This window comes from Ambystoma mexicanum, chromosome 8 (genome assembly GCF_040938575.1).
Source record: "Ambystoma mexicanum isolate Mex_15411 chromosome 8, UKY_AmexF1_1, whole genome shotgun sequence".
Classification (NCBI taxonomy): domain Eukaryota; kingdom Metazoa; phylum Chordata; class Amphibia; order Caudata; family Ambystomatidae; genus Ambystoma; species Ambystoma mexicanum.
The window spans coordinates 1,122,422,500-1,122,450,315 of NC_090929.1; positions in this window are offsets into that span (position 1 = coordinate 1,122,422,500).

The following is a 27,816-nucleotide window of genomic DNA, read 5'->3' on the forward strand; positions in this document are numbered from 1 at the left end:
GGACACCTGTGGGAACGCGGGACGGTAGGCCATGTGTTGTGGGGGGCGCGTTTCGATGGGTGCGGCGAGCGAAATGTGCGGAAAAAGCGTTTTTTTCCCCACATTTCCGACTTTGCAGGGCTGTCTGGGTAAAAAAATCTGGGGCGATGGGCGCAAATCACACCTCTGCGGATTCCCACGGGTGTCCTCTTTTCGAAAATGCATGGGGTTCCCTGTTTTCCTCGGTGGCTTGGACACCCGAGGCCCATATCTGTAAGTTGCGCCGGTCGGCAGAATGTCTGAGATTTCCCTCTGACAACAGACTTGGGGTTACTTGTGTTTTAGGCTTTCCCCTTGGCGGCCAGGTAGGTGCACCCACACATGTGAGGTACCGTTTTCATCGGGACACCTGTGGGAACGCGGGACGGTAGGCCACGTGTTGTGGGGGGCGTGTTTCGATGGGTGCGGCGAGTGAAATGTGCGGAAAAAGCGGTTTTTTCCCCACATTTCCGACTTTGCAGGGCTGTCTGGGTAAAAAAATCTGGGGCGATGGGCGCAAATCACACCTGTGCGGATTCCCACGGGTGTCCTCTTTTCGAAAAGGCATGGGGTTCCCTGTTTTCCTCGGTGGCTTGGACACCCGAGGCCCATATCTGTAAGTTGCGCCGGTCGGCAGAATGGACAACAGACTTGGGGTTACTTGTGTTTTAGGCTTTCCCCTTGGCGGCCAGGTAGGTGCACCCACACATGTGAGGTACCGTTTTCATCGGGACACCTGTGGGAACGCGGGACGGTAGGCCATGTGTTGTGGGGGGCGCGTTTCGATGGGTGCGGCGAGCGAAATGTGCGGAAAAAGCGTTTTTTTCCCCACATTTCCGACTTTGCAGGGCTGTCTGGGTAAAAAAATCTGGGGCGATGGGCGCAAATCACACCTCTGCGGATTCCCACGGGTGTCCTCTTTTCGAAAATGCATGGGGTTCCCTGTTTTCCTCGGTGGCTTGGACACCCGAGGCCCATATCTGTAAGTTGCGCCGGTCGGCAGAATGTCTGAGATTTCCCTCTGACAACAGACTTGGGGTTACTTGTGTTTTAGGCTTTCCCCTTGGCGGCCAGGTAGGTGCACCCACACATGTGAGGTACCGTTTTCATCGGGACACCTGTGGGAACGCGGGACGGTAGGCCACGTGTTGTGGGGGGCGTGTTTCGATGGGTGCGGCGAGTGAAATGTGCGGAAAAAGCGGTTTTTTCCCCACATTTCCGACTTTGCAGGGCTGTCTGGGTAAAAAAATCTGGGGCGATGGGCGCAAATCACACCTGTGCGGATTCCCACGGGTGTCCTCTTTTCGAAAAGGCATGGGGTTCCCTGTTTTCCTCGGTGGCTTGGACACCCGAGGCCCATATCTGTAAGTTGCGCCGGTCGGCAGAATGGACAACAGACTTGGGGTTACTTGTGTTTTAGGCTTTCCCCTTGGCGGCCAGGTAGGTGCACCCACACATGTGAGGTACCGTTTTCATCGGGACACCTGTGGGAACGCGGGACGGTAGGCCATGTGTTGTGGGGGGCGCGTTTCGATGGGTGCGGCGAGCGAAATGTGCGGAAAAAGCGTTTTTTTCCCCACATTTCCGACTTTGCAGGGCTGTCTGGGTAAAAAAATCTGGGGCGATGGGCGCAAATCACACCTCTGCGGATTCCCACGGGTGTCCTCTTTTCGAAAATGCATGGGGTTCCCTGTTTTCCTCGGTGGCTTGGACACCCGAGGCCCATATCTGTAAGTTGCGCCGGTCGGCAGAATGTCTGAGATTTCCCTCTGACAACAGACTTGGGGTTACTTGTGTTTTAGGCTTTCCCCTTGGCGGCCAGGTAGGTGCACCCACACATGTGAGGTACCGTTTTCATCGGGACACCTGTGGGAACGCGGGACGGTAGGCCACGTGTTGTGGGGGGCGTGTTTCGATGGGTGCGGCGAGTGAAATGTGCGGAAAAAGCGGTTTTTTCCCCACATTTCCGACTTTGCAGGGCTGTCTGGGTAAAAAAATCTGGGGCGATGGGCGCAAATCACACCTGTGCGGATTCCCACAGGTGTCCTCTTTTCGAAAAGGCATGGGGTTCCCTGTTTTCCTCGGTGGCTTGGACGCCCGAGGCCCATATCTGTAAGTTGCGCCGGTCGGCAGAATGGACAACAGACTTGGGGTTACTTGTGTTTTAGGCTTTCCCCTTGGCGGCCAGGTAGGTGCACCCACACATGTGAGGTACCGTTTTCATCGGGACACCTGTGGGAACGCGGGACGGTAGGCCATGTGTTGTGGGGGGCGCGTTTCGATGGGTGCGGCGAGCGAAATGTGCGGAAAAAGCGTTTTTTTCCCCACATTTCCGACTTTGCAGGGCTGTCTGGGTAAAAACATCTGGGGCGATGGGCGCAAATCACACCTCTGCGGATTCCCACGGGTGTCCTCTTTTCGAAAATGCATGGGGTTCCCTGTTTTCCTCGGTGGCTTGGACACCCGAGGCCCATATCTGTAAGTTGCGCCGGTCGGCAGAATGTCTGAGATTTCCCTCTGACAACAGACTTGGGGTTACTTGTGTTTTAGGCTTTCCCCTTGGCGGCCAGGTAGGTGCACCCACACATGTGAGGTACCGTTTTCATCGGGACACCTGTGGGAACGCGGGACGGTAGGCCACGTGTTGTGGGGGGCGTGTTTCGATGGGTGCGGCGAGTGAAATGTGCGGAAAAAGCGGTTTTTTCCCCACATTTCCGACTTTGCAGGGCTGTCTGGGTAAAAAAATCTGGGGCGATGGGCGCAAATCACACCTGTGCGGATTCCCACGGGTGTCCTCTTTTCGAAAAGGCATGGGGTTCCCTGTTTTCCTCGGTGGCTTGGACACCCGAGGCCCATATCTGTAAGTTGCGCCGGTCGGCAGAATGGACAACAGACTTGGGGTTACTTGTGTTTTAGGCTTTCCCCTTGGCGGCCAGGTAGGTGCACCCACACATGTGAGGTACCGTTTTCATCGGGACACCTGTGGGAACGCGGGACGGTAGGCCATGTGTTGTGGGGGGCGCGTTTCGATGGGTGCGGCGAGCGAAATGTGCGGAAAAAGCGTTTTTTTCCCCACATTTCCGACTTTGCAGGGCTGTCTGGGTAAAAAAATCTGGGGCGATGGGCGCAAATCACACCTCTGCGGATTCCCACGGGTGTCCTCTTTTCGAAAATGCATGGGGTTCCCTGTTTTCCTCGGTGGCTTGGACACCCGAGGCCCATATCTGTAAGTTGCGCCGGTCGGCAGAATGTCTGAGATTTCCCTCTGACAACAGACTTGGGGTTACTTGTGTTTTAGGCTTTCCCCTTGGCGGCCAGGTAGGTGCACCCACACATGTGAGGTACCGTTTTCATCGGGACACCTGTGGGAACGCGGGACGGTAGGCCACGTGTTGTGGGGGGCGTGTTTCGATGGGTGCGGCGAGTGAAATGTGCGGAAAAAGCGGTTTTTTCCCCACATTTCCGACTTTGCAGGGCTGTCTGGGTAAAAAAATCTGGGGCGATGGGCGCAAATCACACCTGTGCGGATTCCCACGGGTGTCCTCTTTTCGAAAAGGCATGGGGTTCCCTGTTTTCCTCGGTGGCTTGGACACCCGAGGCCCATATCTGTAAGTTGCGCCGGTCGGCAGAATGGACAACAGACTTGGGGTTACTTGTGTTTTAGGCTTTCCCCTTGGCGGCCAGGTAGGTGCACCCACACATGTGAGGTACCGTTTTCATCGGGACACCTGTGGGAACGCGGGACGGTAGGCCATGTGTTGTGGGGGGCGCGTTTCGATGGGTGCGGCGAGCGAAATGTGCGGAAAAAGCGTTTTTTTCCCCACATTTCCGACTTTGCAGGGCTGTCTGGGTAAAAAAATCTGGGGCGATGGGCGCAAATCACACCTCTGCGGATTCCCACGGGTGTCCTCTTTTCGAAAATGCATGGGGTTCCCTGTTTTCCTCGGTGGCTTGGACACCCGAGGCCCATATCTGTAAGTTGCGCCGGTCGGCAGAATGTCTGAGATTTCCCTCTGACAACAGACTTGGGGTTACTTGTGTTTTAGGCTTTCCCCTTGGCGGCCAGGTAGGTGCACCCACACATGTGAGGTACCGTTTTCATCGGGACACCTGTGGGAACGCGGGACAGTAGGCCACGTGTTGTGGGGGGCGTGTTTCGATGGGTGCGGCGAGTGAAATGTGCGGAAAAAGCGGTTTTTTCCCCACATTTCCGACTTTGCAGGGCTGTCTGGGTAAAAAAATCTGGGGCGATGGGCGCAAATCACACCTGTGCGGATTCCCACGGGTGTCCTCTTTTCGAAAAGGCATGGGGTTCCCTGTTTTCCTCGGTGGCTTGGACACCCGAGGCCCATATCTGTAAGTTGCGCCGGTCGGCAGAATGGACAACAGACTTGGGGTTACTTGTGTTTTAGGCTTTCCCCTTGGCGGCCAGGTAGGTGCACCCACACATGTGAGGTACCGTTTTCATCGGGACACCTGTGGGAACGCGGGACGGTAGGCCATGTGTTGTGGGGGGCGCGTTTCGATGGGTGCGGCGAGCGAAATGTGCGGAAAAAGCGTTTTTTTCCCCACATTTCCGACTTTGCAGGGCTGTCTGGGTAAAAAAATCTGGGGCGATGGGCGCAAATCACACCTCTGCGGATTCCCACGGGTGTCCTCTTTTCGAAAATGCATGGGGTTCCCTGTTTTCCTCGGTGGCTTGGACACCCGAGGCCCATATCTGTAAGTTGCGCCGGTCGGCAGAATGTCTGAGATTTCCCTCTGACAACAGACTTGGGGTTACTTGTGTTTTAGGCTTTCCCCTTGGCGGCCAGGTAGGTGCACCCACACATGTGAGGTACCGTTTTCATCGGGACACCTGTGGGAACGCGGGACGGTAGGCCACGTGTTGTGGGGGGCGTGTTTCGATGGGTGCGGCGAGTGAAATGTGCGGAAAAAGCGGTTTTTTCCCCACATTTCCGACTTTGCAGGGCTGTCTGGGTAAAAAAATCTGGGGCGATGGGCGCAAATCACACCTGTGCGGATTCCCACGGGTGTCCTCTTTTCGAAAAGGCATGGGGTTCCCTGTTTTCCTCGGTGGCTTGGACACCCGAGGCCCATATCTGTAAGTTGCGCCGGTCGGCAGAATGGACAACAGACTTGGGGTTACTTGTGTTTTAGGCTTTCCCCTTGGCGGCCAGGTAGGTGCACCCACACATGTGAGGTACCGTTTTCATCGGGACACCTGTGGGAACGCGGGACGGTAGGCCATGTGTTGTGGGGGGCGCGTTTCGATGGGTGCGGCGAGCGAAATGTGCGGAAAAAGCGTTTTTTTCCCCACATTTCCGACTTTGCAGGGCTGTCTGGGTAAAAAAATCTGGGGCGATGGGCGCAAATCACACCTCTGCGGATTCCCACGGGTGTCCTCTTTTCGAAAATGCATGGGGTTCCCTGTTTTCCTCGGTGGCTTGGACACCCGAGGCCCATATCTGTAAGTTGCGCCGGTCGGCAGAATGTCTGAGATTTCCCTCTGACAACAGACTTGGGGTTACTTGTGTTTTAGGCTTTCCCCTTGGCGGCCAGGTAGGTGCACCCACACATGTGAGGTACCGTTTTCATCGGGACACCTGTGGGAACGCGGGACGGTAGGCCACGTGTTGTGGGGGGCGTGTTTCGATGGGTGCGGCGAGTGAAATGTGCGGAAAAAGCGGTTTTTTCCCCACATTTCCGACTTTGCAGGGCTGTCTGGGTAAAAAAATCTGGGGCGATGGGCGCAAATCACACCTGTGCGGATTCCCACGGGTGTCCTCTTTTCGAAAAGGCATGGGGTTCCCTGTTTTCCTCGGTGGCTTGGACACCCGAGGCCCATATCTGTAAGTTGCGCCGGTCGGCAGAATGGACAACAGACTTGGGGTTACTTGTGTTTTAGGCTTTCCCCTTGGCGGCCAGGTAGGTGCACCCACACATGTGAGGTACCGTTTTCATCGGGACACCTGTGGGAACGTGGGACGGTAGGCCATGTGTTGTGGGGGGCGCGTTTCGATGGGTGCGGCGAGCGAAATGTGCGGAAAAAGCGTTTTTTTCCCCACATTTCCGACTTTGCAGGGCTGTCTGGGTAAAAAAATCTGGGGCGATGGGCGCAAATCACACCTCTGCGGATTCCCACGGGTGTCCTCTTTTCGAAAATGCATGGGGTTCCCTGTTTTCCTCGGTGGCTTGGACACCCGAGGCCCATATCTGTAAGTTGCGCCGGTCGGCAGAATGTCTGAGATTTCCCTCTGACAACAGACTTGGGGTTACTTGTGTTTTAGGCTTTCCCCTTGGCGGCCAGGTAGGTGCACCCACACATGTGAGGTACCGTTTTCATCGGGACACCTGTGGGAACGCGGGACGGTAGGCCACGTGTTGTGGGGGGCGTGTTTCGATGGGTGCGGCGAGTGAAATGTGCGGAAAAAGCGGTTTTTTCCCCACATTTGCGACTTTGCAGGGCTGTCTGGGTAAAAAAATCTGGGGCGATGGGCGCAAATCACACCTGTGCGGATTCCCACGGGTGTCCTCTTTTCGAAAAGGCATGGGGTTCCCTGTTTTCCTCGGTGGCTTGGACACCCGAGGCCCATATCTGTAAGTTGCGCCGGTCGGCAGAATGGACAACAGACTTGGGGTTACTTGTGTTTTAGGCTTTCCCCTTGGCGGCCAGGTAGGTGCACCCACACATGTGAGGTACCGTTTTCATCGGGACACCTGTGGGAACGCGGGACGGTAGGCCATGTGTTGTGGGGGGCGCGTTTCGATGGGTGCGGCGAGCGAAATGTGCGGAAAAAGCGTTTTTTTCCCCACATTTCCGACTTTGCAGGGCTGTCTGGGTAAAAAAATCTGGGGCGATGGGCGCAAATCACACCTCTGCGGATTCCCACGGGTGTCCTCTTTTCGAAAATGCATGGGGTTCCCTGTTTTCCTCGGTGGCTTGGACACCCGAGGCCCATATCTGTAAGTTGCGCCGGTCGGCAGAATGTCTGAGATTTCCCTCTGACAACAGACTTGGGGTTACTTGTGTTTTAGGCTTTCCCCTTGGCGGCCAGGTAGGTGCACCCACACATGTGAGGTACCGTTTTCATCGGGACACCTGTGGGAACGTGGGACGGTAGGCCACGTGTTGTGGGGGGCGTGTTTCGATGGGTGCGGCGAGTGAAATGTGCGGAAAAAGTGTTTTTTTCCCCACATTTCCGACTTTGCAGGGCTGTCTGGGTAAAAAAATCTGGGGCGATGGGCGCAAATCACACCTGTGCGGATTCCCACGGGTGTCCTCTTTTCGAAAAGGCATGGGGTTCCCTGTTTTCCTCGGTGGCTTGGACACCCGAGGCCCATATCTGTAAGTTGCGCCGGTCGGCAGAATGGACAACAGACTTGGGGTTACTTGTGTTTTAGGCTTTCCCCTTGGTGGCCAGGTAGGTGCACCCACACATGTGAGGTACCGTTTTCATTGGGACACCTGTGGGAACGCGGGACGGTAGGCCATGTGTTGTGGGGGGCGCGTTTCGATGGGTGCGGCGAGCGAAATGTGCGGAAAAAGCGTTTTTTTCCCCACATTTCCGACTTTGCAGGGCTGTCTGGGTAAAAAAATCTGGGGCGATGGGCGCAAATCACACCTCTGCGGATTCCCACGGGTGTCCTCTTTTCGAAAATGCATGGGGTTCCCTGTTTTCCTCGGTGGCTTGGACACCCGAGGCCCATATCTGTAAGTTGCGCCGGTCGGCAGAATGTCTGAGATTTCCCTCTGACAACAGACTTGGGGTTACTTGTGTTTTAGGCTTTCCCCTTGGCGGCCAGGTAGGTGCACCCACACATGTGAGGTACCGTTTTCATCGGGACACCTGTGGGAACGCGGGACGGTAGGCCACGTGTTGTGGGGGGCGTGTTTCGATGGGTGCGGCGAGTGAAATGTGCGGAAAAAGCGGTTTTTTCCCCACATTTCCGACTTTGCAGGGCTGTCTGGGTAAAAAAATCTGGGGCGATGGGCGCAAATCACACCTGTGCGGATTCCCACGGGTGTCCTCTTTTCGAAAAGGCATGGGGTTCCCTGTTTTCCTCGGTGGCTTGGACACCCGAGGCCCATATCTGTAAGTTGCGCCGGTCGGCAGAATGGACAACAGACTTGGGGTTACTTGTGTTTTAGGCTTTCCCCTTGGCGGCCAGGTAGGTGCACCCACACATGTGAGGTACCGTTTTCATCGGGACACCTGTGGGAACGCGGGACGGTAGGCCATGTGTTGTGGGGGGCGCGTTTCGATGGGTGCGGCGAGCGAAATGTGCGGAAAAAGCGTTTTTTTCCCCACATTTCCGACTTTGCAGGGCTGTCTGGGTAAAAACATCTGGGGCGATGGGCGCAAATCACACCTCTGCGGATTCCCACGGGTGTCCTCTTTTCGAAAATGCATGGGGTTCCCTGTTTTCCTCGGTGGCTTGGACACCCGAGGCCCATATCTGTAAGTTGCGCCGGTCGGCAGAATGTCTGAGATTTCCCTCTGACAACAGACTTGGGGTTACTTGTGTTTTAGGCTTTCCCCTTGGCGGCCAGGTAGGTGCACCCACACATGTGAGGTACCGTTTTTATCGGGACACCTGTGGGAACGCGGGACGGTAGGCCACGTGTTGTGGGGGGCGTGTTTCGATGGGTGCGGCGAGTGAAATGTGCGGAAAAAGCGGTTTTTTCCCCACATTTCCGACTTTGCAGGGCTGTCTGGGTAAAAAAATCTGGGGCGATGGGCGCAAATCACACCTGTGCGGATTCCCACGGGTGTCCTCTTTTCGAAAAGGCATGGGGTTCCCTGTTTTCCTCGGTGGCTTGGACACCCGAGGCCCATATCTGTAAGTTGCGCCGGTCGGCAGAATGGACAACAGACTTGGGGTTACTTGTGTTTTAGGCTTTCCCCTTGGCGGCCAGGTAGGTGCACCCACACATGTGAGGTACCGTTTTCATCGGGACACCTGTGGGAACGCGGGACGGTAGGCCACGTGTTGTGGGGGGCGTGTTTCGATGGGTGCGGCGAGTGAAATGTGCGGAAAAAGCGGTTTTTTCCCCACATTTCCGACTTTGCAGGGCTGTCTGGGTAAAAAAATCTGGGGCGATGGGCGCAAATCACACCTGTGCGGATTCCCACGGGTGTCCTCTTTTCGAAAAGGCATGGGGTTCCCTGTTTTCCTCGGTGACTTGGACACCCGAGGCCCATATCTGTAAGTTGCGCCGGTCGGCAGAATGGACAACAGACTTGGGGTTACTTGTGTTTTAGGCTTTCCCCTTGGCGGCCAGGTAGGTGCACCCACACATGTGAGGTACCGTTTTCATCGGGACACCTGTGGGAACGCGGGACGGTAGGCCATGTGTTGTGGGGGGCGCGTTTCGATGGGTGCGGCGAGCGAAATGTGCGGAAAAAGCGTTTTTTTCCCCACATTTCCGACTTTGCAGGGCTGTCTGGGTAAAAAAATCTGGGGCGATGGGCGCAAATCACACCTCTGCGGATTCCCACGGGTGTCCTCTTTTCGAAAATGCATGGGGTTCCCTGTTTTCCTCGGTGGCTTGGACACCCGAGGCCCATATCTGTAAGTTGCGCCGGTCGGCAGAATGTCTGAGATTTCCCTCTGACAACAGACTTGGGGTTACTTGTGTTTTAGGCTTTCCCCTTGGCGGCCAGGTAGGTGCACCCACACATGTGAGGTACCGTTTTCATCGGGACACCTGTGGGAACGCGGGACGGTAGGCCACGTGTTGTGGGGGCGAGTTTCGATGGGTGCGGCGAGTGAAATGTGCGGAAAAAGCGGTTTTTTCCCCACATTTCCGACTTTGCAGGGCTGTCTGGGTAAAAAAATCTGGGGCGATGGGCGCAAATCACACCTGTGCGGATTCCCACGGGTGTCCTCTTTTCGAAAAGGCATGGGGTTCCCTGTTTTCCTCGGTGGCTTGGACACCCGAGGCCCATATCTGTAAGTTGCGCCGGTCGGCAGAATGGACAACAGACTTGGGGTTACTTGTGTTTTAGGCTTTCCCCTTGGCGGCCAGGTAGGTGCACCCACACATGTGAGGTACCGTTTTCATCGGGACACCTGTGGGAACGCGGGACGGTAGGCCATGTGTTGTGGGGGGCGCGTTTCGATGGGTGCGGCGAGCGAAATGTGCGGAAAAAGCGTTTTTTTCCCCACATTTCCGACTTTGCAGGGCTGTCTGGGTAAAAAAATCTGGGGCGATGGGCGCAAATCACACCTCTGCGGATTCCCACGGGTGTCCTCTTTTCGAAAATGCATGGGGTTCCCTGTTTTCCTCGGTGGCTTGGACACCCGAGGCCCATATCTGTAAGTTGCGCCGGTCGGCAGAATGTCTGAGATTTCCCTCTGACAACAGACTTGGGGTTACTTGTGTTTTAGGCTTTCCCCTTGGCGGCCAGGTAGGTGCACCCACACATGTGAGGTACCGTTTTCATCGGGACACCTGTGGGAACGCGGGACGGTAGGCCACGTGTTGTGGGGGGCGTGTTTCGATGGGTGCGGCGAGTGAAATGTGCGGAAAAAGCGGTTTTTTCACCACATTTCCGACTTTGCAGGGCTGTCTGGGTAAAAAAATCTGGGGCGATGGGCGCAAATCACACCTGTGCGGATTCCCACGGGTGTCCTCTTTTCGAAAAGGCATGGGGTTCCCTGTTTTCCTCGGTGGCTTGGACACCCGAGGCCCATATCTGTAAGTTGCGCCGGTCGGCAGAATGGACAACAGACTTGGGGTTACTTGTGTTTTAGGCTTTCCCCTTGGCGGCCAGGTAGGTGCACCCACACATGTGAGGTACCGTTTTCATCGGGACACCTGTGGGAACGCGGGACGGTAGGCCATGTGTTGTGGGGGGCGCGTTTCGATGGGTGCGGCGAGCGAAATGTGCGGAAAAAGCGTTTTTTTCCCCACATTTCCGACTTTGCAGGGCTGTCTGGGTAAAAAAATCTGGGGCGATGGGCGCAAATCACACCTCTGCGGATTCCCACGGGTGTCCTCTTTTCGAAAATGCATGGGGTTCCCTGTTTTCCTCGGTGGCTTGGACACCCGAGGCCCATATCTGTAAGTTGCGCCGGTCGGCAGAATGTCTGAGATTTCCCTCTGACAACAGACTTGGGGTTACTTGTGTTTTAGGCTTTCCCCTTGGCGGCCAGGTAGGTGCACCCACACATGTGAGGTACCGTTTTCATCGGGACACCTGTGGGAACGCGGGACGGTAGGCCACGTGTTGTGGGGGGCGTGTTTCGATGGGTGCGGCGAGTGAAATGTGCGGAAAAAGCGGTTTTTTCCCCACATTTCCGACTTTGCAGGGCTGTCTGGGTAAAAAAATCTGGGGCGATGGGCGCAAATCACACCTGTGCGGATTCCCACGGGTGTCCTCTTTTCGAAAAGGCATGGGGTTCCCTGTTTTCCTCGGTGGCTTGGACACCCGAGGCCCATATCTGTAAGTTGCGCCGGTCGGCAGAATGGACAACAGACTTGGGGTTACTTGTGTTTTAGGCTTTCCCCTTGGCGGCCAGGTAGGTGCACCCACACATGTGAGGTACCGTTTTCATCGGGACACCTGTGGGAACGCGGGACGGTAGGCCATGTGTTGTGGGGGGCGCGTTTCGATGGGTGCGGCGAGCGAAATGTGCGGAAAAAGCGTTTTTTTCCCCACATTTCCGACTTTGCAGGGCTGTCTGGGTAAAAAAATCTGGGGCGATGGGCGCAAATCACACCTCTGCGGATTCCCACGGGTGTCCTCTTTTCGAAAATGCATGGGGTTCCCTGTTTTCCTCGGTGGCTTGGACACCCGAGGCCCATATCTGTAAGTTGCGCCGGTCGGCAGAATGTCTGAGATTTTCCTCTGACAACAGACTTGGGGTTACTTGTGTTTTAGGCTTTCCCCTTGGCGGCCAGGTAGGTGCACCCACACATGTGAGGTACCGTTTTCATCGGGACACCTGTGGGAACGCGGGACGGTAGGCCACGTGTTGTGGGGGGCGTGTTTCGATGGGTGCGGCGAGTGAAATGTGCGGAAAAAGCGGTTTTTTCCCCACATTTCCGACTTTGCAGGGCTGTCTGGGTAAAAAAATCTGGGGCGATGGGCGCAAATCACACCTGTGCGGATTCCCACGGGTGTCCTCTTTTCGAAAAGGCATGGGGTTCCCTGTTTTCCTCGGTGGCTTGGACACCCGAGGCCCATATCTGTAAGTTGCGCCGGTCGGCAGAATGGACAACAGACTTGGGGTTACTTGTGTTTTAGGCTTTCCCCTTGGCGGCCAGGTAGGTGCACCCACACATGTGAGGTACCGTTTTTATCGGGACACCTGTGGGAACGCGGGACGGTAGGCCATGTGTTGTGGGGGGCGTGTTTCGATGGGTGCGTCGAGCGAAATGTGCAGAAAAAGCGTTTTTTTCCCCACATTTCGGACTTTGCAGGGGTGTCTGGGTAATAAATTCTGGGGCAATTTGGGCATATCATACCTCTGCGGATTCCCACGGGTGTCCTCTTTTCGGAAATGCATGGGGTTCCCTGTTTTCCTCGGTGGCTTGGACACCCGAGGCCCATATCTGTACATTGTGCCGGTCGGCAGAATGTCTGAGTTTTCCCTCTGAAAACAGACTTGGGGTTACTTGTGTTTTAGGCTTTCCCCTTGGCGGCCAGGTAGGTGCACCCACACATGTGAGGTACCGTTTTCATCGGGACACCTGTGGGAACGCGGGACGGTAGGCCATGTGTTGTGGGGGGCGTGTTTCGATGGGTGAGTCGAGCGAAATGTGAGGAAAATGCGTATTTTTTCCCACATTTCGGACTTTGCGGGGGTGTCTGGGTAATAAATTCTGGGGCGATTTGGGCATATCATACCTCTGCGGATTCCCACGGGTGTCCTCTTTCCGGAAATGCATGGGGTTCCCTGTTTTCCTTGGTGGCTTGGACACCCGAGGCCCATATCTGTATGATGTGAGAGTGTGACATTTCCGGTGTGAAAACAGACTTGGGGTTACTTGTGTTTTAGGCTTTCCCCTTGGCGGCCAGGTAGGTGCACCCACACATGTGAGGTACCGTTTTCATCGGGACACCTGTGGGAACGCGTGACGGTAGGCCATGTGTTGTGGGGGGCGTGTTTCGATGGGTGCGTCGAGCGAAATGTGCGGAAAAAGCGTTTTTTTCCCCACATTTCGGACTTTGCAGGGGTGTCTGGGTAATAAATTCTGGGGCAATTTGGGCATATCATACCTCTGCGGATTCCCACGGGTGTCCTCTTTTCGGAAATGCATGGGTTTCCCTGTTTTCCTCGGTGGCTTGGACACCCGAGGCCCATATCTGTACATTGTGCCGGTCGGCAGAATGTCTGAGTTTTCCCTCTGAAAACAGACTTGGGGTTACTTGTGTTTTAGGCTTTCCCCTTGGCGGCCAGGTAGATGCACCCACACATGTGAGGTACCGTTTTCATCGGGACACCTGTGGGAACGCGGGACGGTAGGCCATGTGTTGTGGGGGGCGTGTTTCGATGGGTGAGTCGAGCGAAATTTGAGGAAAATGCATATTTTTTCCCACATTTCGGACTTTGCGGGGGTGTCTGGGTAATAAATTCTGGGGCGATTTGGGCATATCATACCTCTGCGGATTCCCACGGATGTCCTCTTTCCGGAAATGCATGGGGTTCCCTGTTTTCCTTGGTGGCTTGGACACCCGAGGCCCATATCTGTATGATGTGAGAGTGTGACATTTCCGGTGTGAAAACAGACTTGGGGTTACTTGTGTTTTAGGCTTTCCCCTTGGCGGCCAGGTAGGTGCACCCACACATGTGAGGTACCGGTTTCATCGGGACACCAGTGGGAACGCGGGACGGTAGGCCATGTGTTGTTGGGGGCGTGTTTCGATGGGTGCATCGAGCGAAATGTGCAGAAAAAGCGTTTTTTTCACCACATTTCGGACTTTGCAGGGGTGTCTGGGTAAAAAATTCTGGGGCAATTTGGGCATATCATACCTCTGCGGATTCCCACGGGTGTCCTCTTTTCGGAAATGCATGGGGTTCCCTGTTTTCCTCGGTGCCTTGGACACCCGAGGCCCATATCTGTACATTGTGCCGGTCGGCAGAATGTCTGAGTTTTCCCTCTGAAAACAGACTTGGAGTTACTTGTGTTTTAGGCTTTCCCCTTGGCGGCCAGGTAGGTGCACCCACACATGTGAGGTACCGTTTTCATCGGGACACCTGTGGGAACGCGGGACGGTAGGCCATGTGTTGTTGGGGGCGTGTTTCGATGGGTGAGTCGAGCGAAATGTGAGGAAAATGCGTATTTTTTCCCACATTTCGGACTTTGCGGGGGTGTCTGGGTAATAAATTCTGGGGCGATTTGGGCATATCATACCTCTGCGGATTCCCACGGGTGTCCTCTTTCCGGAAATGCATGGGGTTCCCTGTTTTCCTTGGTGGCTTGGACACCCGAGGCCCATATCTGTATGATGTGAGAGTGTGACATTTCCGGTGTGAAAACAGACTTGGGGTTACTTGTGTTTTAGGCTTTCCCCTTGGCGGCCAGGTAGGTGCACCCACACATGTGAGGTACCGTTTTCATCGGGACACCTGTGGGAACGCGTGACGGTAGGCCATGTGTTGTTGGGGGCGTGTTTCGATGGGTGCGTCGAGCGAAATGTGCGGAAAAAGCGTTTTTTTCCCCACATTTCGGACTTTGCAGGGGTGTCTGGGTAATAAATTCTGGGGCAATTTGGGCATATCATACCTCTGCGGATTCCCACGGGTGTCCTCTTTTCGGAAATGCATGGGGTTCCCTGTTTTCCTCGGTGGCTTGGACACCCGAGGCCCATATCTGTACATTGTGCCGGTCGGCAGAATGTCTGAGTTTTCCCTCTGAAAACAGACTTGGAGTTACTTGTGTTTTAGGCTTTCCCCTTGGCGGCCAGGTAGGTGCACCCACACATGTGAGGTACCGTTTTCATCGGGACACCTGTGGGAACGCGGGACGGTAGGCCATGTGTTGTTGGGGGCGTGTTTCGATGGGTGAGTCGAGCGAAATGTGAGGAAAAAGCGTATTTTTTCCCACATTTCGGACTTTGCGGGGGTGTCTGGGTAATAAATTCTGGGGCGATTTGGGCATATCATACCTCTGCGGATTCCCACGGGTGTCCTCTTTCCGGAAATGCATGGGGTTCCCTGTTTTCCTTGGTGGCTTGGACACCCGAGGCCCATATCTGTATGATGTGAGAGTGTGACATTTCCGGTGTGAAAACAGACTTGGGGTTACTTGTGTTTTAGGCTTTCCCCTTGGCGGCCAGGTAGGTGCACCCACACATGTGAGGTACCGTTTTCATCGGGACACCTGTGGGAACGCGTGACGGTAGGCCATGTGTTGTTGGGGGCGTTTTTCGATGGGTGCGTCGAGCGAAATGTGCAGAAAAAGCGTTTTTTTCCCCACATTTCGGACTTTGCAGGGGTGTCTGGGTAATAAATTCTGGGGCAATTTGGGCATATCATACCTCTACGGATTCCCACGGGTGTCCTCTTTTCGGAAATGCATGGGGTTCCCTGTTTTCCTCGGTGGCTTGGACACCCGAGGCCCATATCTGTACATTGTGCCGGTCGGCAGAATGTCTGAGTTTTCCCTCTGAAAACAGACTTGGGGTTACTTGTGTTTTAGGCTTTCCCCTTGGCGGCCAGGTAGGTGCACCCACACATGTGAGGTATCGTTTTCATCGGGACACCTGTGGGAACGCGGGACGGTAGGCCATGTGTTGTTGGGGGCGTGTTTCGATGGGTGAGTCGAGCGAAATGTGAGGAAAATGCGTATTTTTTCCCACATTTCGGACTTTGCGGGGGTGTCTGGGTAATAAATTCTGGGGCGATTTGGGCATATCATACCTCTGCGGATTCCCACGGGTGTCCTCTTTCCGGAAATGCATGGGGTTCCCTGTTTTCCTTGGTGGCTTGGACACCCCAGGCCCATATCTGTATGATGTGAGAGTGTGACATTTCCGGTGTGAAAACAGACTTGGGGTTACTTGTGTTTTAGGCTTTCCCCTTGGCGGCCAGGTAGGTGCACCCACACATGTGAGGTACCGTTTTCATCGGGACACCTGTGGGAACGCGTGACGGTAGGCCATGTGTTGTGGGGGGCGTGTTTCGATGGGTGCGTCGAGCGAAATGTGCAGAAAAAGCGTTTTTTTCCCCACATTTCGGACTTTGCAGGGGTGTCTGGGTAATAAATTCTGGGGCAATTTGAGCATATCATACCTCTGCGGATTCCCACGGGTGTCCTCTTTTCGGAAATGCATGGGGTTCCCTGTTTTCCTCGGTGGCTTGGACACCCGAGGCCCATATCTGTACCTTGTGCCGGTCGGCAGAATGTCTGAGTTTTCCCTCTGAAAACAGACTTGGGGTTACTTGTGTTTTAGGCTTTCCCCTTGGCGGCCAGGTAGGTGCACCCACACATGTGAGGTACCGTTTTCATCGGGACACCTGTGGGAACGCGGGACGGTAGGCCATGTGTTGTTGGGGGCGTGTTTCGATGGGTGAGTCGAGCGAAATGTGAGGAAAATGCGTATTTTTTCCCACATTTCGGACTTTGCGGGGGTGTCTGGGTAATAAATTCTGGGGCGATTTGGGCATATCATACCTCTGCGGATTCCCACGGGTGTCCTCTTTCCGGAAATGCATGGGGTTCCCTGTTTTCCTTGGTGGCTTGGACACCCGAGGCCCATATCTGTATGATGTGAGAGTGTGACATTTCCGGTGTGAAAACAGACTTGGGGTTACTTGTGTTTTAGGCTTTCCCCTTGGCGGCCAGGTAGGTGCACCCACACATGTGAGGTACCGTTTTCATTGGGACACCTGTGGGAACGCGTGACGGTAGGCCATGTGTTGTGGGGGGCGTGTTTCGATGGGTGCGTCGAGCGAAATGTGCAGAAAAAGCGTTTTTTTCCCCACATTTCGGACTTTGCAGGGGTGTCTGGGTAATAAATTCTGGGGCAATTTGGGCATATCATACCTCTGCGGATTCCCACGGGTGTCCTCTTTTCGGAAATGCATGGGGTTCCCTGTTTTCCTCGGTGGCTTGGACACCCGAGGCCCATATCTGTACCTTGTGCCGGTCGGCAGAATGTCTGAGTTTTCCCTCTGAAAACAGACTTGGGGTTACTTGTGTTTTAGGCTTTCCCCTTGGCGGCCAGGTAGGTGCACCCACACATGTGAGGTACCGTTTTCATCGGGACACCTGTGGGAACGCGGGACGGTAGGCCATGTGTTGTTGGGGGCGTGTTTCGATGGGTGAGTCGAGCGAAATGTGAGGAAAATGCGTATTTTTTCCCACATTTCGGACTTTGCGGGGGTGTCTGGGTAATAAATTCTGGGGCGATTTGGGCATATCATACCTCTGCGGATTCCCACGGGTGTCCTCTTTCCGGAAATGCATGGGGTTCCCTGTTTTCCTTGGTGGCTTGGACACCCGAGGCCCATATCTGTATGATGTGAGAGTGTGACATTTCCGGTGTGAAAACAGACTTGGGGTTACTTGTGTTTTAAGCTTTCCCCTTGGCGGCCAGGTAGGTGCACCCACACATGTGAGGTACCGTTTTCATCGGGACACCTGTGGGAACGCGTGACGGTAGGCCATGTGTTGTGGGGGGCGTGTTTCGATGGGTGCGTCGAGCGAAATGTGCGGAAAAAGCGTTTTTTTCCCCACATTTCGGACTTTGCAGGGGTGTCTGGGTAATAAATTCTGGGGCAATTTGGGCATATCATACCTCTGCGGATTCCCACGGGTGTCCTCTTTTCGGAAATGCATGGGGTTCCCTGTTTTCCTCGGTGGCTTGGACACCCGAGGCCCATATCTGTACCTTGTGCCGGTCGGCAGAATGTCTGAGTTTTCCCTCTGAAAACAGACTTGGGGTTACTTGTGTTTTAGGCTTTCCCCTTGGCGACCAGGTAGGTGCACCCACACATGTGAGGTACCGTTTTCATCGGGACACCTGTGGGAACGCGGGACGGTAGGCCATGTGTTGTTGGGGGCGTGTTTCGATGGGTGAGTCGAGCGAAATGTGAGGAAAATGCGTATTTTTTCCCACATTTCGGACTTTGCGGGGGTGTCTGGGTAATAAATTCTGGGGCGATTTGGGCATATCATACCTCTGCGGATTCCCACGGGTGTCCTCTTTCCGGAAATGCATGGGGTTCCCTGTTTTCCTTGGTGGCTTGGACACCCGAGGCCCATATCTGTATGATGTGAGAGTGTGACATTTCCGGTGTGAAAACAGACTTGGGGTTACTTGTGTTTTAGGCTTTCCCCTTGGCGGCCAGGTAGGTGCACCCACACATGTGAGGTACCGTTTTCATCGGGACACCTGTGGGAACGCGGGACGGTAGGCCATGTGTTGTTGGGGGCGTGTTTCGATGGGTGCGTCGAGCGAAATGTACGGAAAAAGCGTTTTTTTCCCCACATTTCCGACTTTGCAGGGGTGTCTGGGTAATAAATTCTGGGGCAATTTGGGCATATCATACCTCTGCGGATTCCCACGGGTGTCCTCTTTTCGGAAATGCATGGGGTTCCCTGTTTTCCTCGGTGGCTTGGACACCCGAGGCCCATATCTGTATGATGGGAGAGTGTGACATTTCCGGTGTGAAAACAGACTTGGGGTTACTTGTGTTTTGGGCTTTCCCCTTGGCGGCCAGGTAGGTGCACCCACACATGTGAGGTACCGTTTTCATCGGGACACCTGTGGGAACGCGGGACGGTAGGCCATGTGTTGTGTTTGTGTGGTTTTCATAACGTTTTGACCCATTTGCTGGAGCCCTTTGTCTCACAACCCTTTCTTTTCCCAAATGTGACCTACATTTAGTCGCTGCTTTAGCCACCATACACTTTTGTAACCTGCACAAGTCACCTACCCTTGAAAAGGTCTGCCTGTGCTCTTTCAAAAAATGTATGGCTGCCGTTCCTCACCACATTGGTTTTCCCAATTTACACATGCTAAGTGCGTCTGGTCAGACCGTGAGCGTAAAACTCCTGTGTACCATGGCTCAGTGTTTGGCTTGTGGTATTGCTTGTTTTGTACAAACACTACAAAAATGGTATGCTCTCCTAACTGCAAGAGTCGGGGGAATGTAGCGGAGCATTGCTTTTCTCAAAATTCATAGAAGCCATTGCCGTACCAAGCCAACCATGTCCAACACATACCTTTTTTTTCAGTCATTTTCCCGCTTTTCCCCCATTCGATGGCAGTTTCCCCTACCTAGTTGTTGCCTGACCTATACAAATCACCCCTTCCTAAACTTGGAATTTTGTCTACTTTTCAGAAATATATGCCTTTCTGTCCTCCAATTTGGCTTTCCTGCCCTTTTCTTCCATTCCGTCCATGCATGTCCAATTGGCAAAAATGGCAAAAATCGCCTACCTCTCACAAAACGGTTGATATCCCCATCAAAATAATTTTTTTCCATTTCCACTCAACCTGTTCCTGAAAGCCAACACATTGGGGAACTCAGCACAGCAAACCATTTGTTCCTAGCTCTTACAAGGAAAAAACCACTGGCTTCTTTGTGCATCATTTTATTGGCATTTTTTGAAAAAACCCAAAATTTTCGCACATTTTCCTTATTTTCTCTCACCCCCCTATAGCAACCTGGGATTCCTGGGTGGCGTTACGACCGCCTACATGTGGGAAGAAAAGGAGCCAAATTTGGCCGAGATATCTCATGTAACAAAAAAGTTACAAGCCATTGAATGGCCACATACCAAAATCACCAAAAAAGGCTCTGGCACTGGGGAGAAATACCCATGGCACTTAAAGGGTTAAACAATATATATATATATATATATATAGTTTAATTTTCAAATAAACATTTTAATTTGCAAAACAAACCTACTTCTTGCCTCAGTGGGGTCAGGGGGATTCTAAGAGAGGGGTGTTATATAAGGGTTGTCATCCAGAGTAAACGAACTGGACATAAAAATATATCAATAAGGGTTTCCCTCAGCATCCCAGACTAGGCATTGACTTAGCTGTAGTGTTGAATTGAATCCGCTTACAGTGTGCTCCATGTTGCAACAATTGTTTCACTTCTCATCTGGGTTGCTGAGTACGGTTCAACTTCCCACCACGGGTTAATACTCATTGTCTAGTTCAGGCGCATCACGTGGTTGTAGACCACAAAATCGAGCTCTTTGGGTCTGCATTTATGAAGATTTATTCTGTTTTCCTGCAGTGGGTCCCTTTTCATTTGAAGCTTGGAACGTGCTTGTTTATCGCTGAGCTGGGAGCTCGGTCTTCCAATTTTGGGAAGCCTGAGTCTGATTTGCTCGTTTGGTGTCCTGCAGCTTAAGGCCTTCTGTGATTTTCATTAGACTTATAATATGATTTCTACACATTTATATTGTGCTATGTTTCCTATAGGTTAGTCGTACGTGGCCCTACCAGGCTCCATGTATACTGCTGCAGTTCCATAGGATTAACTGCCATAAGCATCTGCAAGCTTGCTCGGGATCTCTTTGTTGCCTTGCGTTTAGCGTTGCTGCATTTGGCTAAATAGAAAATCTATTTAATCTGAGAAAAATAATAAAAGCTTGGACAGTATGTATAAGTATCTGTCCTCTATCGACAGAACTGTGTAAGCATGTTCTTCATGTATATGAGTGAGTGTTTGTGTAAGCTGTGCATGGTTGCGAGTGTTCTTCATGGCTAATGCAGCTACGTTGTGGTGTCACTAATGATGTCAGCACAATGGTTTATTGGCATTTAATCGATGCAGTCCATTATGGAGTTTGGATCCATGATTACCTGCGAGTTACCTATATCCATGAGGACATGCACCGAATAAGGTTGGAATGGCTGTCTGAGGGAATACCTCTATGCCTATGTGCCAATCAGTGGTGCACTTGGGTGTTCTCCAAATAATGAGTGACTTCAGGTGTTCTTGATTCTTCGGGCCGTCATGTTCATGGGGAACGGATATCATCTGATCAGTTCAACCCCTGTTGGATTCCTGGGGTGAATTGCCTGATGAAAACCATGACACCCATCTTTGCGGGTGTCCATAATATGTATCCTCTTATAAGGAGCATTTCTACACACATCGGAAACCCTTTGTGAACATGTTACCGGCATTGATATTCCAATCTGTATCGCTATGCCAGATATGGAGGAGGCTGCTGCTCTCCCAAATGTACCGGCAGCAAACACTTCAGGAAGCCCACAAAATCGTTCATCCACACATTCACCTCAGGGCGCAGAGCCCATATCGCAGTTTACAGCCTTTCCAACTCAATACAGATGCTCCTACTGGTGCACACACTGTCATGCCCGAGCCGCTGGCGCACGCATTGGCAACCATCATGGACTACTTGGTACTCATTTATCCTCCTAATACTCCTTGAACAACTCCTTTTCACGTCTGGGTCTTTTATTTCCATTTGCTCAACTTTGGTTCTTTCTTATTTTATTCAATTAACTACATTTACCATAATGCACCTGGCTGCAGTCCTCAATTCCTGGCTATTCTCATTCATCGTTATTGGGACCACAATCCCCAGAAGCCCTAGCGGCCAGTGCTGCTTCCACCTGCTCAGGACCAGAGAGGGAGGAGGCAGATTGTCTTCAGGTGTGCTGCTACAGGTGCTGTCAATTAGCCTGCCTGAGAACAGGGCAGGGCTTTATATAAGCAGCTGCCTGCAGGAGCACAGTGTCTTGCATCTTGAGATCTCCCCGCTCCTGTTTGCCTTGACCTGCTACTTTGTATGCTGTTCCTGTTGCTGCATTATCCTGTTTTGATCCAGTGCCCTTTCCGGGCTCCTTGCCCTGCAGCCTACCTCACTCCGGCTGCCTGCAGTCCTAGTCCTCTGCAGCCCGCTTTGCAGCCTGCCTCTCTCCAGATGCCTACCGTCCTTGTCCTCTGGGCTCCCTGCTCTGCAGCCTGCTTCACTCCGGCTGCCTACAATCCTAGTCCTCTGCTGCCTGCCTTGCAGCCTGCCTCACTCCGGCTGCCTACCGTCCGGGTCCTCTGGGCTCCCTGCCCTGCAGCCTGCTTCACTCCGGCTGCCTACAGCCCTTGTCCTCTGGACTCCCTACCGTGCAGCTTGCAACCTTCTGCTGTCTCCAAACCCTTGTTCCCTGGGCTCCCTACCTTGCAGCCTGCACCTCTTCGCTGCCTACAGCCCTGCTCCTCTGGGCTCCCTACTTAGCGGCCCTATTCTTTTGGGCTCCCTGTCTGTCGCCTACTACTAATCTCTCTCTGTCCTGTTCTTCTCGACTCCCTGCCTTTCAGCCTACTGCAGTCCTCCGCAGTCCAATACAGTTTGCCTGCACCTAGTGCCACTCTTCACTGCAGACCTGCTTCCTACTTTGCAGCCTTCTGTTTCCTGACTGCTGCTCCTTGTTCTCTTTCTTGAGTCCTCTGTACTTCACCTTAGGTCATCTATTTCAGTCTAACTGCCTTTCCTTCATTTCCTTCTGCTAGATTGCTCATTGACTTCCTTTTCGCTGGATATTTCTGTTCTTGTCTTCTCATGTGTCTTATGTAATCCCTTTGTACAGAGCTTGCCTGTTGGTTTCCGGCAGGCAATCTCTGCCCCTTCCTTTGTCGCGTTTTCAGTGTTACAGACACCCACTGCTGTTGTTCCCAGCCATGAGCATACAGCGTGGGCCTCTGTTATAGCAATCTGTGCAGAAGGCTGAAGTTTCCTAAGGTTCGTGGAACACTCTTTCCCATTTCAGCATACACCCCTAGAGGGAATCCAGTTTGTTTGTACCTTTGTATCTTTTGCCCCTTTTGGCTCACAGCTACTGTTTCCTACTCTTCTTTCTTGTTGAACTTCCTGCTGTGTGTGCTTATCTGCTACCTTACCTCAGCACAGCCACCCAAACCCTACTTGGGTACCCTGTGCCACTCTTGACAGAGTGCCATTCCTGACAGAATGCAAGACCAAAAAGATTCTTGTCCCATAGGCAGGAAGGGCACACACAGACCAAAGATGCTTTCTTTTCGGTTCAAGAAACTTCTGCAAAAATCTAAAGTTTTCTTAAGGACTACAAACAAAAACCATAGTTTAAAAGACAGACTCGCTCTAGTAAACAAAGGTTTACAAGCACAGTACTACACTCACTGGCTCGCTGACCCTTCCATGTGTAACTACTATGACATTTGCAACTATGATCCGCAGTCTCTATCTATAGAAGAACTACAGCAAGAAAATGAATTCCTGCAGATTTTGTTAGCCCAACCACTGGAAAACACTCATGGTTTTTCTGGCATTTCTTCTGACACTGCATTCGACATTCAGCCGGTACACGAACCTTGTATTCCTTTATCCCAGGCTACCCGGTCTCAGGACCAATGTCATAACACTGCTACAGCCAAGGATATTGCACTCATTGTGGCTGACTCTCAACCAGAGTACGCTGTTGCCAAAGTGATATGCTCAAGATCAGCTTGGCAAGCTACACAACCTCCCCTGACTGCTGTAAACACTCATTTAACCGGACAAGGCATTCAGTATCCTGATGTGGTGTCCAGTCATAATGTCGAATTCAATAATATCGAAAGTCAAAATGTCGAAAAAAAATGTCGAAAATAAAAATGTCGAATTACAAAAATGTCGAATTTTTTTCGACTTTTTTCGATTTTATGTGTTAATAATAAATATTTTATTAAACTTTTTTTAAAAATAATTAAAGGTATTTCCATGGGGGGTGGGGGTGATGGGGAGGATGGGGGGGGGGGTTGGGGATAGGGGTTTGGGATGGTTTTTTAAATAATTAATTAATTATTTAATATTATATTAAAGATTTTTTTTAAATAATTAAAGGTATATCTATGGGGGGTGGGGAGGATGGGGAGGAGGGGGGGGGGTTGGGGTAGGGGTTTGGGATGGGGGGGTTGGGGGGGACCCCCCCCATAATAAATGTTACTATCTGGGTAAAAAAAAAAAAAAGAGTGTTTTGGGTTTTCATTTTTTTTTCCGACATTTTTTTTTCGAAATTATGACTTTTCCTATTATATGTATGTGTTTTCGACTTTTTTACATTCGACATTTTTTTTTCGACATTTTTGCTATTCGACATTATTTTTTCGACTTTTTGACTATAAACCATCCTGATGTTAGTGCAGCTGGTCCTGGGTACAAAAGACCAATACTGACCATCGGTTGTCTTAATACTTCCCCAGTAACTACTAACCATGATAACTCTAAGGTCAGTCTTCCTATTGCAACACCCGAATTTTCTGCTGCACCAGATTCTGAAGCTGTAGAACAGGCTAATGGAACATACCTGTTACAAGACCAACTCTTAAGCCTTAAAAGACAAACCGAAGACCTCTATGATGAATTTGTCTATCTGCATTATAAGAATCTAGCTAAGGGACACAATTTACCAGACCATCTGACACTATGTCCAACACCCGACATTCTGTCTTTAGAGTTTAACAGATTAAGGCCTGTACTGGTAACACAGAAGAGGATACAGACTTATACAGAGCAGTTGGAAGACCTGAACTTGGCATATACATACCAGTTAAAGCTTGACACCGCTCATTCACTTACTAGCCACAGTAACACAGGCTGTCGTTCAGATAGTGAAGAATGGACTCCTCCAGTGGGCCAGATCGCTCACACGGCCATTACACCAAAGATCAAGTGTAATCATCTGACTGGACATTCCGCTGAGTCAAAGGATTGTTCCATTCTTGCCCTTGATGTCAGTCCTTTACTCCCACTTACAGCCTCTACTGAAGTGTCCAGATCTGAGATGTATTCTGCTTCTATAAACATTGGCACTCCTGACCAGGAGTCAGATCCTGAAACATACCCAATATCCGTCTGGAATCCAACTTTGCAGACTGTCAATACCCCAGATCCATGTATCAACTTGGGCACACAAGACTTTGCAGGCCAGCCTTCGGAAGGCTTACGCTTTCCTGGTCCTACATCCACCGTGCTACTTGTTACAAGATCTGCTAGCCCTATCTCTGCTGCTCCCCCTGCTAGTACTCCTGAATCTGCTACTGATGCCTCATCTCAGATCACTCCTACTGCAGTCGAAGCACCCCCTTCCACTCTGCCTGCAAGGACAGTACCTGTTGCAAAGCCAGTTAAAAGTTCTCCTATTAAGGCTACAGCTCCGGTAGATCCTGTTGATGCCTCTGCAGCACCTAAACTACCAGTCACGACACCATCAGTCTCAGTTGCGTCCCTGTTGGCTGGTGCTCCTGTGACACCTATACTTCCAGCTGTTACAGTATCTGAACTTCCTACTGCCATTCCTGAACTTCCTGCAACTCATGGTGTTCCTGCAACATTTGTTACTTCTGAAGTCTCTGTCGCAAATCTTCATGTTGCCATTGCTGTTTATGACTATTTGGACGACCGTCCTAGAGCAACCAATTCAGCTGAATCTCTGGTTCCACCTTTCAGCACTGTACCATTGCCAGTCCTAAGGCAGACCACTTCTTTCAAAGCAATATATGCCATGGAGTCTGCAGCACATCTCCACAGTTCCTGAGTTCATGAACGCACTGTTGGGTTTTTGGTCCCTAAGAAGTTGTCTTTTCTGAATTATACCTCAAAGGTTCGAAACATTGGTAATGTCTCCTCCCTTCAAGACTCTCACCTTGCAGCATTAAACAGTTTTTGGTGCTTCCTGATGTGCCTTTTTGGTATAAGACTCTCTCGCCGTGTGACAGGCCTTGGACGTGCACTTCTTGTTGGTCAGTCTTCAGGGGGCCTGGAGAGGGGCATGGAGAGGGGCATACTGTCATGCCCGTGCCGCTGGCGCACGCATTGGCAACCATCATGGACTACTTGGTACTCATTTATCCTCCTAATACTCCTTGAACAACTCCTTTTCACGTCTGGGTCTTTTACTTCCATTTGCTCAACTTTGGTTCTTTCTTATTTTATTCAATTAACTACATTTACCATAATGCACCTGGCTGCAGTCCTCAATTCCTGGCTATTCTCATTCATCGTTATTGGGACCACAATCCCCAGAAGCCCTAGCGGCCAGTGCTGCTTCCACCTGCTCACGACCAGAGAGGGAGGAGGCAGATTGTCTTCAGGTGGGCTGCTACAGGTGCTGTCAATTAGCCTGCCTCAGAACAGGGCAGGGCTGTATATAAGCAGCTGCCTGCAGGAGCACTGTGTCTTGCATCTTGAGATCTCCCCGCTCCTGTTTGCCTTGACCTGCTACTTTGTATGCTGTTCCTGTTGCTGCATTATCCTGTTTTGATCCAGTGCCCTTTCCGGGCTCCTTGCCCTGCAGCCTACCTCACTCCGGCTGCCTACAGTCCTAGTCCTCTGCAGCCCGCTTTGCAGCCTGCCTCTCTCCGGATGCCTACCGTCCTTGTCCTCTGGGCTCCCTGCTCTGTAGCCTGCTTCACTCCGGCTGCCTACAATCCTAGTCCTCTGCTGCCCGCCTTGCAGCCTGCCTCACTCTGGCTGTCTACCGTCCTTGTCCTCTGGGCTCCCTGCTCTGCAGCCTGCTTCACTCCGGCTGCCTACAATCCTAGTCCTCTGCTGCCCGCCTTGCAGCCTGCCTCACTCCGGCTGCCTACCGTCCTTGTCCTCTGGGCTCCCTGCTCTGCAGCCTGCTTCACTCCGGCTGCCTACAATCCTAGTCCTCTGCTGCCCGCCTTGCAGCCTGCCTCACTCCGGCTGCCTACCGTCCTGGTCCTCTGGGCTCCCTGCCCTGCAGCCTGCTTCACTCCGGCTGCCTACAGCCCTTGTCCTCTGGGCTCCCTGCCCTGCAGCCTGCCTCACTCCGGCTGCCTACCGTCCTTGTCCTCTGGGCTCCCTGCTCTGCAGCCTGCTTCACTCCGGCTGCCTACAATCCTAGTCCTCTGCTGCCTGCCTTGCAGCCTGCCTCACTCCGGCTGCCTACCGTCCTGGTCCTCCGGGCTCCCTGCCCTGCAGCCTGCTTCACTCCGGCTGCCTACAGCCCTTGTCCTCTGGGCTCCCTACCGTGCAGCTTGCAACCTTCTGCTGTCTCCAAGCCCTTGTTCCCTGGGCTCCCTACCTTGCAGCCTGCACCTCTTCGCTGCCTACAGCCCTGCTCCTCTGGGCTCCCTACCTAGCGGCCCTATTCTTTTGGGCTCTCTGTCTGTCGCCTACTACTAATCTCGCTCTGTCCTGTTCTTCTGGACTCCCTGCCTTTCAGCCTACTGCAGTCCTCCGCAGTCCAATACAGTTTGCCTGCACCTAGTGCCACTCTTGACTGCAGACCTGCTTCCTACTTTGCAGCCTTCTGTTTTCCTGACTGCTGCTCCTTGTTCTCTTCCTTGAGTCCTCTGTACTCCACCTTAGGTTATCTATTTCAATATAACTGCCTTTCCTTCATTTCCTTCTGCTAGATTGCTCATTGACTTCCTTTTCGCTGGATATTTCTGTTCTTGTCTTCTCATGTGTCTTATGTAATCCCTTTGTACAGAGCTTGCCTGTTGGTTTCCGGCAGGCAACCTCTGCCCCTTCTTTTGTCGCGTTTTCAGTGTTACAGACACCCACTGCTGTTGTTCCCAGCCATGAGCATACAGCGTGGGCCTCTGTTATAGCAATCTGTGCAGAAGGCTGGAGTTTCCTAAGGTTCGTGGAACACTCTTTCCCATTTCAGCATACACCTCTAGAGGGAATCCAGTTTGTTTGTACCTTTGTATCTTTTGCCCCTTTTGGCTCACAGCTACTGTTTACTACTCTTCCTTCTTGTTGAACTTCCTGCTGCGTGTGCTTATCTGCTACCCTACCTCAGCACAGCCACCCAAACCCTACTTGGGTACCCTGTGCCACTCTTGACAGAGTGCCATTCC